Source organism: Dermacentor variabilis, chromosome 7 (assembly GCF_050947875.1).
Source record: "Dermacentor variabilis isolate Ectoservices chromosome 7, ASM5094787v1, whole genome shotgun sequence".
Taxonomy (NCBI): domain Eukaryota; kingdom Metazoa; phylum Arthropoda; class Arachnida; order Ixodida; family Ixodidae; genus Dermacentor; species Dermacentor variabilis.
The window spans coordinates 163,592,354-163,602,149 of record NC_134574.1 but is presented as its reverse complement, the minus strand read 5'-3'; the positions used below and the strand labels follow the sequence as shown (position 1 = coordinate 163,602,149).

The 9,796-nt window shown below is 43.0% G+C and overlaps 1 long non-coding RNA gene across 1 annotated transcript; it reads right to left on the bottom strand.

Annotated features, from left to right (window-relative positions):
* Positions 1 to 307: 307 nt before the first annotated feature.
* LOC142587260 (uncharacterized) lies at positions 308 to 9,063 on the bottom strand. Its single transcript, XR_012829418.1, has 3 exons — positions 9,000 to 9,063; positions 4,271 to 4,334; positions 308 to 598 (listed from the first exon to the last, which is right to left on the bottom strand). It is a non-coding gene; the product is annotated as an uncharacterized LOC142587260 (long non-coding RNA).
* Positions 9,064 to 9,796: the final 733 nt, after the last annotated feature.

Below are 9,796 nucleotides of genomic sequence, written 5' to 3'. Positions count from 1 at the left end.
GATCTGATGCTGCGCATTCCTCGATGACCTATATTTAGCAATAAGCTTGACTTGACCAGTGTTTGACTAAATTGCTTGAATAATTTACACATCCCTTTCCTCAGTTTTGCGTTATGAGTCCTTTATAAATCGAATGATCACTGGTTTTTCAAATAGTGCAGATATAATTACTGAAACTTTTTCAAAATTACAGAAGGGTGGGCGAGTTGCTGCGGATACATATTTTGTTTGAACAAAGTGAGAGAAGCGCAAAAAAGATAGGAACGAACAGAGGTTAGTGTAATCTCAAAGGATTCATTTATTGAAAAGTGAAGCTTAGTTAAATAAAATTGAAATATGCCCATCATAAACAAAAGTTGAACACAAGATGGGTATCGTGAACTTCATAAATCAGGAAATTACATAAAAATATATTTCAGTTTTCAACTCCATCTTCTGTTTCTCCTTTCTTTTTTCTTCTTCTTCGGAGTCTCTCAAGGAAAAAGGATGACGTTCCTGATGCCTTCGTAAAAGAGAACAATGAGGCAGTCCAACGAGGGCCATGTCTGTCATAAGCGGCTGCACACTATGACAATTGTATACCATATTGCACCAGCTCCTGAAAAGAAAAAGAAAAACTGAAAGAAGAACCATTCTACTTAAAAATGGTAACTCTGCTGTATAATTTTGGTTTCATTGCAGGTTTAATATGACATTCAACCTCCATAACCTGGTTTAAAAACGATTATTAACGCAAAGCTCATCTTTGATTGTACCAGCTTCTTACACTTTACCAGTTTCCTTAAACAAAAAAGTCAGCAATTTAGATAACAACGAAAACAATAAAATAATTCTAAACCTGATGTGATACTATTGCTTATATACAAATTTTATAGGAGGTCCTACATCCATCTTCTCGTATGAACAATAACAATCACGCTAAATTCATGATTCATTACATGAATAATGAATTTTATGGTTGTTGTGTTTATTTTTAATGATCTTTAAGTTTCAGTGTTGCATTTTGTGGTTAACCACTCATTGTATCTGACGCCCAAGTTGCGAATCCCGTTATGTTTCTATGCTATGCCACTCAGAAACTAACAGGATAGTGTAGTGTGCATAGTGGCCCTGTCCGCTTGTTGAGTGAGTGGATTTAGGGTTGCGTAATTCGTATATATATATGTCATGCTATAGAACAGCTTTTAACACTAGGACTTGTAATTTGGAGAAATGCTTGGCGCATTTCTTTTGAGGAATTCGCATATGTGAGTGATATACTGACCTCTTAGAACCTTGATGTCAAAACGTTTTTTGTTGGCAATGCCTCAATTTTTTCGCATATACTGTCTGCAGAGTTTAGTCTAGCAAGGTATGATTTCTCAAGTGTAAAAGAATATATGTTGCTATCTTGAAAAAGCAAACATACTCCTGCGTAAGTATTTCACTCATCAATAAATCAAAAACGTCTTTTAGTTTGCAAATAGGAGGCAAGACAAATAGCTGGACCATCTTGAGCAAGGTCATGCTTCTTCCTACTATCAACAGCATGTGTATCAAACTGCATGACTCATAAAGCAAAGTAATATACCTTCGAAAAAATCCACCGAAGATTACGATACTCACTAATGCGGAATTTGAGCACGGCTTTATAGCTGTTTTCATTTCGCGGTATATTGGCTGGCGCGGACAATCTGTCTCGTGCGGCACGTTGCGAACGGAGTGAAGTACGGCGTGACTGCCTCGCTATTCTGGAGATTCCGAGAGGCAGCGCCTGGGTGACTCGCGAGCCCGATCCATAGCAGCTGCCGCTGACAGGACCTCCCAGAAGACGCGTGCTACTCTGGCACCATCTCGTATCCGTCGTCGCCGCACTACGCTTTTCTTCTCACTCTTTCGTCATACCCTCCTCCGCTTTCCGCCTCATGGTTCCGCCGCATCCTCCTCTCCGCTTTCTTCCTCGCGCCTTTTATCACCCGCTGCGCTCCTCGTTCAATTCCATCTTTCGCTGTGCTCAGTCACTCGGTTACGCCGACGCCAACGCACGAACGTACGCCTAAAAGCTACGCTCTAAAAAAGCATTCTGTATTAAGAAAAGTAACCCGAAAGGCAGAAAAGAAATTTCAATAGCATATATGACATAGTATCAACAGAAATAATAAGTTTTCTAAACGATAATGAACACCACAGAACGTGTTAATCGTGCAACAGTGGTGCATAATTTTGGCATATTAAACAAACTTAGCCGTACAAATACCACAACTACTACTCTGCTGTAGGGATCTTCTGGCAGATTACTCTATTCCAAGCGTTTATACTACATAAAGGTCAGTCATCTTCGACGAATATATTATGCAGAGAGGGCACAGAGTAAGTAAAGCTTTCCTTGCTTCAAGGCACCTGGGGTTGGAATAAGTCATTTTTCTTTTTGTCTTGTCTGCCGCATAGTGCTATTTTCTTTAATTTGTGCGACGAAACTAGTAAGCTAATGGTTGCACTTCAGTAAGCGTATATATCTCAATATTCACGCGTAGTTGTGCAGTACAAACACAGGAAGTACAATAAATTCCAGAAATATGTCTTTTGTTGGCCAAGAAAGAGGCACATTTGCTATACAGCGTACTGCTATATCTTGAAGCATATTCAGTCTAGACATGTTAGTATTATCCACGGCGCACAAAACAAGGCTACACTATTGAAACTGCGAGAACATGAATGGATTGGGAAGCACATCTCTCTCTTCTTGCCACCACATGGATAGACTCAGGTGCGGGGCAGACTCCCAAACTCCTTCTTTTGACCAACTCTTTAGATACGTCGAAAGGAGTCGCATCGCAACAAAAGAACTCCGCGAGGAAGCTCTGGTTTTTTTTTTCAATTTAACTTCATTGACAAAAAAGGAACATGAAAAAACGTTATTTTTTTTTACTTTCAATGCGTTTTTTTTTTCGACCACCTACATATTTAGTAAGGATCAGAACACTGCTGTAACGCGGCAGGAAAGTTACGAATAAGTGTCATAAACGATGTTGCTTACTGAAAGTTGTTGAAATTGGGATCGCCTTTCTGAAGTATCAGTTCTAAAAGTGCTGGCGATCAGGTTACGCTAGAACACTGCGGTGAAGTAGGACAGTCGGCCGTAGGGGCAATGTCAAAAATTCCTGGATATGTGTGCCGAGGTGAAAAGACGTGACTCTGGCATCGTCCTTCCACTTCTCTTGTTAGCAGCTCTGAACACGATGCCGGCATCACTTCATTGTATATTGTGCTTAACGTGTTTTCACCTCTACAACCCGCTACCTAGCAACATGGTAAACATTAATCTGTAATAAAATTTGTATCAATCCTATTCTAATAAAACAACAGTATATGCTCACTATATTTGCATTTCTAAGCATTGAAATATTCGGGAAAACCGAGTACATATATGGATAATTTTATCATGGTAACAAGCTTAATAGTCCACTGAATATTTTTCTTCATTGTTCATCACCGCCGCCAAGAACAGACGCGAGAGCCATTGTGTTGGAAAGAAACTACAAAGTAATTTCTACATCGTCGTAAAGTATGTGTTTGACTTCATGGAAACTCTTCGGCGCACAAAAGGGAGCAAATGTGGAGACGAAATGCCACGCACTGAAAATTTACCATGTAATACTTTGCCTTTATGAACAGACCACTTCCATACACACCTCCCGATCGTGGATGCAAAAGTGTCATTGAGCTTTACTGTTGGCCTGCTATTTTTATTATACGACTAAAGTACATGGTTACATTAGGCACATGACATGCTCCAGGCTCGCTAAAAGTGAAAATGTAATCTCTCTATTCTGTAGTACCACACAAAATGGCTTCTAGATTGGTGTCTTCGTTTTTTATAATGTAATACCACTGCTTGCAATTGTGAGAATAAGAGCAACCGAAGGTGAGCGTCCGCCTGTACCGCATTCGTATGAAAACGTTCTTCGTAATTTTGCAAAATGCATCCCCTTTTACTTGAGCATCCCCTTCGTGACATTCCGAAACCAACTAGCCCACATAAACATTGTCAGTGACGACTGTTGCAAGGTCGTCGATAGGCAGGCGGCTATATGCTTAAACCAATGAAGTTCAAAAATGCGTAAGCTTGCGACTGTAGGTGCACACGTCTCGCAGAGTAAACAAGAAGGTCAAAAGACTGGATGCGTTAAGCAAGGAATGGGCTTACTCGACTCCACGTAGCCATCGATTCGTTTATCTTTCGTATGCGTTTGCGTATAAGGTGCGCTGCGCAATCAATCAAAGAACATACCTGCTTTTTTTTTCCTCTGTCGCCGTAGCTGCGTCTTAGTGCATGGCGTACATCCTTTAACGGTCTGTGGATGAGAATACATAAAATAATATTGTCGCGGTTTGTATTTATTTACATATATAAACATTTACTATAGAGATATACGTAACCCTATGGGCGTTCGAGAACACCCAGAAATACAGCGCAGGCACCGGACGCAACGCCCGCGTACACTCTGCGACGCATATACAGTAGTGAACACAGAGATACCGTATTCCGCACTTGTGGTCTGTGAGGTAAACTACTCAGAATGTTGGTGCTGCGTTATGCTTGACCGCTGGTATAGGAAAACAGTATCTTGAGCAGGCAATGCCATTGTACTTTATTCACCCTGCATAGCCCGCCTACCGTGGGCATGGTTTGCGTACTCTGAAAGTGTTTACCAAGAAAACAGTATACATCAACCAGTAGTGAAAATACAAACACGCTGTTGGGAGAAACCTTAATTATCGGTGAGGACGTGAGCCGAACAACATGTCTGGCATGCTACTAAAGGTTTAATATATAAGAAGAGGTAAAAGCACGAGTGTACAAAAAAAACCTCTCACGCCCATTCACCCACACAAGAACTTGGAAAGAGCTGGCACTGAGCACCACGACATGAACAAAGTGGGAAGGGCAACAGGGGAGCTTTATTGCGCCGTCAATAACCAAGAAAAAGGATGCATAGAAAGGCAGGGAGGTTAACCAGAGGCAGTTCAGGTTAACTACCCTGCACGGGGGAAGGCTGAAGGCGGATAAAAAGAGAAATAAACAAAATGTTATCCACTGTCAAGGTGCAGCCAAAAAGACAGAGATCATATCAATCTTTCGTACCCCCCGCGGTAGCTTAGTGGCTAAGGCGTGGCTCGAGGTCGCGGCTTCGATCCCCAACACGGCAGCCGCATATCGACGGGGGCTAAATGCAAAACCGCTCCTGCACTAAGATTCACGTCCGTGTTAAACGATCCCACGTAGTCAAAATTAATCCGCAGTAGCATTTTATCGCGTGCCTTATAAACGGATTGTGGTTTGAGAGCACGTAAAGACACATAATTTAGTTTTAAATAATCTGAGGACGCTTAAAAGCGCTGCTTATGAGTCATGAATGCCAAAGCTTTGTTTTTCCAACGGGACGACTCTGACCGGTCCTTCGAGCTTTGCGCTGCGAGCAATGTGCCAGCAAGCAGCAGCCGGCGATGTCAACGCCGCGTGCCACGGACGCGGAGATGCCCCTCACGCAACACCTGGCACGCTTACGATGAGCATGTGTTGTCTATCGCCCGTTCTGACAGCGCCTCCTAGATAGCACGAGGCCTATGCACTACGATCCATGACGTCACGTTACCTCACACGACTGTCGTAGAACCTAATGGTGGTGCTCCCGAGTAAGTCACGGTGATTTTGACGCCACCGCTTTCATCACGCCGGGCTTGACAGTGGAAATTCCGGTCCAAGTAGCATGACGTCATAAAGGAGAGCGACCAGAGCCAACGCCTCCTGCTATCTAGGAGGCGTTGGCTCTGCTCCGTCGAGAAGCACTCGTGCGGAGAGCGACAGCGAGGGTGACGTGGCGTCGCGGCGCTGCCCCCTCCCCTTAAGCGACACCTGGCGCGCTGTCGCAGCTGTTTGCTTTCGCCCGCCCTGCTCCGTCGAGGCGAAGCTCGTGACATGGGCGTCGCCGCCAATGGCAATGCGAGTTTAGGTGGTGTTTCGCTGCTGCAGACGACAGACGACGGCTGTTTCGCTCAATGGGCTATTTCACGCTTTCGCATAAAAATTTAATACCTCTGCGTCGATGCGATGCGCCGCACGAGGCAACGACACTGCTAACTTTCTCGCAGACTATAAACAATGGCGTACAACAACTCCTCGAGCAAACACGGGTCGCTGCATGTTATGCGTACTACGTAGAAAAATACTAGAGCTGCACGCGAGGTGACGTTCGCATCAACCCACCACTCTCGTAAACACTGAAGAACTTACACGTTTTTCGTCAACATCCCTGTCAATGATCGTCGATCAACGCAAAGAGCAAAGGAAGCTTCGCTGACATCGATACCTACAGTGCGCGGTATCCCCATGGTTTCACTTTTTTTTCTCGCCCTCCCCTTCTCTAAAGTGCAGCGCCGTACCCCTAAAGGGGTGCAGAACATGGGGTCCTCCCCTCTCCAGAGTCACCCACTCTGTTGCTCTCTTTCTCTCTAGCGGTAGCGATAGCTTTACAACATGCACTGAATAGACCAGAGCGTTGTACACCAAACAGACTACAGTGAATACGCCAAGTCCGATCGTTGAGTCTATCATAGTGGTCGACCAGCATTTATAGAATCTGGTCACCTGTTAGTGCACTCTGAGTCGGTGTTACGCCAGCCGTACGCGCCCCTTCACATTCTGAAGCAATTAGTATCGCTCGAATTCCTCGCCAAGTACTCTTTTCACTAAGCTTAGCGCGAAGGAAACGACCCCATAAAGAAACACAGAGCGAAGACTATCTTAAGAGGCACCGCAATCACGCGCATCTATTAACTTAAGATAACGTAACCTAACTTGTCCAAAGCAAAGCTAACCTAACCCCCGAAAGTGTAATCGAACAGTTGTCTGTAGCTAAGGTACAGCGCTCGTCAGAACAATATAGACAGCAAAAATTAAAATAATCAACATCTTTCACAACTACAATCGTTTAAAGCAGTAGTGTCCTTTCTTTAGCTATAACTGTGGAATAGCAAACTCAGCATTTCCTGTAGTTTCAATACTGTCACAGTTATTAACACAGAACACAGAACGCACGCTATCTTAGAGAGGCACCGTAATCTATTCAACTTAAAATAACGTAACCTAACTTCTTCAAAGCTAAGCTAAACTAACTCCCGAAAGTGTTATCGAACTTGTCCATAGCTTAGGTGCAGATCTGATGAGAACAATATAGACAGAAAAAAATTAAAATAATCAACATGTTTCATAACTACAATCATTTATTGCAATAGTGTCCTTTTTTAGCTACAATTGTGGAATAGCAAGCTCAGCATTTTCAATATTTCCAATACTCGTACCGTACTGCTCTGTATGTATGGTCGTTTGGTTCCCTATAAACATATTGTATAGGAAATGTAGTCACTAGCCTGAAAATGTTATCTCTAAATGCTGTTTCCCACCTCTCTTACTGAGAACACACTTTTTTCGGCCTGCCTTCCTCACCTTTCTCTACATGCTGCCGGCTACGCCCTCTTTCTGTGCACGTTTATTTTTTCTTATTTTGGACAGTCATGTGCTCACGTATCACTGTTTCAAACACCGCGGTTTTTATTATATCTGATCTGCGTTCAGTAAAATTAATGCAAGGTTTTGGAATCGATGACTTGTGCGTTTTTTAGCGAAATAAAATCTCAGTGTGACGAAAATTGCCTGACTAGCTCTAGTGTGTACATGCTTGGGCAATTTTAGTCAACTCTCCGTGACTCAATAAAGACTAAAGAAAAAGCCAGTTGAAAAACATTTGAAGTACTTTCTGGGGAGTCACATAAAAAAATTGAGGCGTCTTTAATTTGTCAATGCACTTCTTCATATCGCACTTCTCAAATTTCGTCTTTTCCGTGGTGGAAATTCCTCGAAGCACTACAGCTATCGCAGTGTGGGTTGTTCGGTCCGGTCGAACGAACAGTTTACAAGCCTCTATGAACACAAAATGTTGCGCCATTTCTTGTGGTCCTCAAGACGACAAAGATAACTGAGCAATATTGTTTACAATAACGTTTGCGCTAATCAAATGACAAAATTTTGGCATATATCCCAAATTTATTACAAGCATTGAGTTTTATGGAACGATATGGGCCGAAAAGCGGAAGCGTGGCGAATGTAATGCTAGGTCGTAATTCCGTACGTACAGTTAACCACAAAAGTTTACGGGACGCAGGATCTGCCAAGAAGCTGAATTCTCGACAAGCGTGGTCACACTGCCTCGAATTAAATGTCCCAGCATGTAGTAGCCTTCGTAACCAAGACAGAGATTCATCAAATACGAAGTGTCATGCCTTAACAGTGTAGAAATTTACATTTGAAGGGGAAACCGCATCCCGTAAACTTTTGCTGTTGACTGTACATATACATACATGTGGCCCGTAGAAGGAGAATGCACGCCAGCAAAGAAATTTCCCCACGATGGCACCAAATCAGGCAAGGTAATATTTAATAAACTGCGGGAAGATTCGCAGGGATCATAAAACAAAACAAAAATACCAATAAGACATTTAAATTGCAAGAAATGCGTTCTTAGAATATTAATAAAGGATTTTATTTAGATTTGTCCTTCCCTATAAAGCAAGCCGCTATCCACTCCCAAGTTCTTACCAAGCAACGTACCAAAGCAACAAGTATGATCCACCTCTCTCGCTTTTCTCACTTTGACTCGCTTGTCATATTGATTCTATCAACGCGCTAATAGATTTTAAAAAATCAGTACGATAAGTGCACCAAATAGTGTACCATGTTCGCGCAGGGGCAGATAAGCATCTTTTTTATCTGTATGAATTGGTATGCAGTTCTCACCCGATTCGTGTCCCATCACTAAAGCCTTTGAAAATGACCCTCATTAAATGGCGACGACACCTTTCCCTTTCCCTCTCCAGAAATTGTGTATCAGCTGCCGTGTGCACGCAGCTCTTGCGTTTTGCAATAATATTCGCGCTTAAGAGAACGGCGCAACAATACTCACAGCCCTCGTTAGCACCACCTTCAGCTCCTCCTTCCGCTCCACCCGCACCCTCAGCACCAGCACCTAAAGAAAGGCTGTGGTTACAAAACTTCAAGCGTTACATCGCGAATTGCGCTTAGCGAGGCTGCTAAACGTAGCTGCATTTAAAGTTGGCCTTCTGTGCCTCTCACGGCCACATCTCAAATCATGTGGCTAGGTTAAGGCAATGATTCACCAAGAAAAATTGCCTACCACGAGCTCAGCATGACGGCTTCGAACATAGCAGCATAAGCTCGCCGAAGTAATCATTTTGTTTTTGTTTTTCTGTACGCTTATTAGGTGCATGTTGATTTATGCTGCATACAAAAAGCCATCAATTGCAGCTCACTCTTTCTGTCTAGTCTGGAAGACTGTTCACCAAACAACGTTGCCAAGGGCCACTTTCGTTGCGCTATGATGCCTCTCGCGAATTACCTAGCCCTTTGAAGAGTGGTCCTTAATTTGTGTGCATCTCTCAAACATTCTCGCGCAACTCTAAGATTCACACAAGCGTAGCCAAGCCGCACGTACAAAATTTAGCCGCATTCTTACTCCTAGCAACGTAGCAACACTTCAATTTTAAATGTAAGATTTTGGTAATATTATTAAAGGTATTCAGGCGTATGCAGCCACCTCTTGAAACCCGGTGCTGCTCTTAAACTACAGCGTGGTGAAAAAAAATTCATGAACAATTTGTAAATAACAAGACCAGACTGGCATACATAAGTTACTGTAGAAGAACTTCACGATACTCATTCGTCAACGTTCCTAAATGTTCA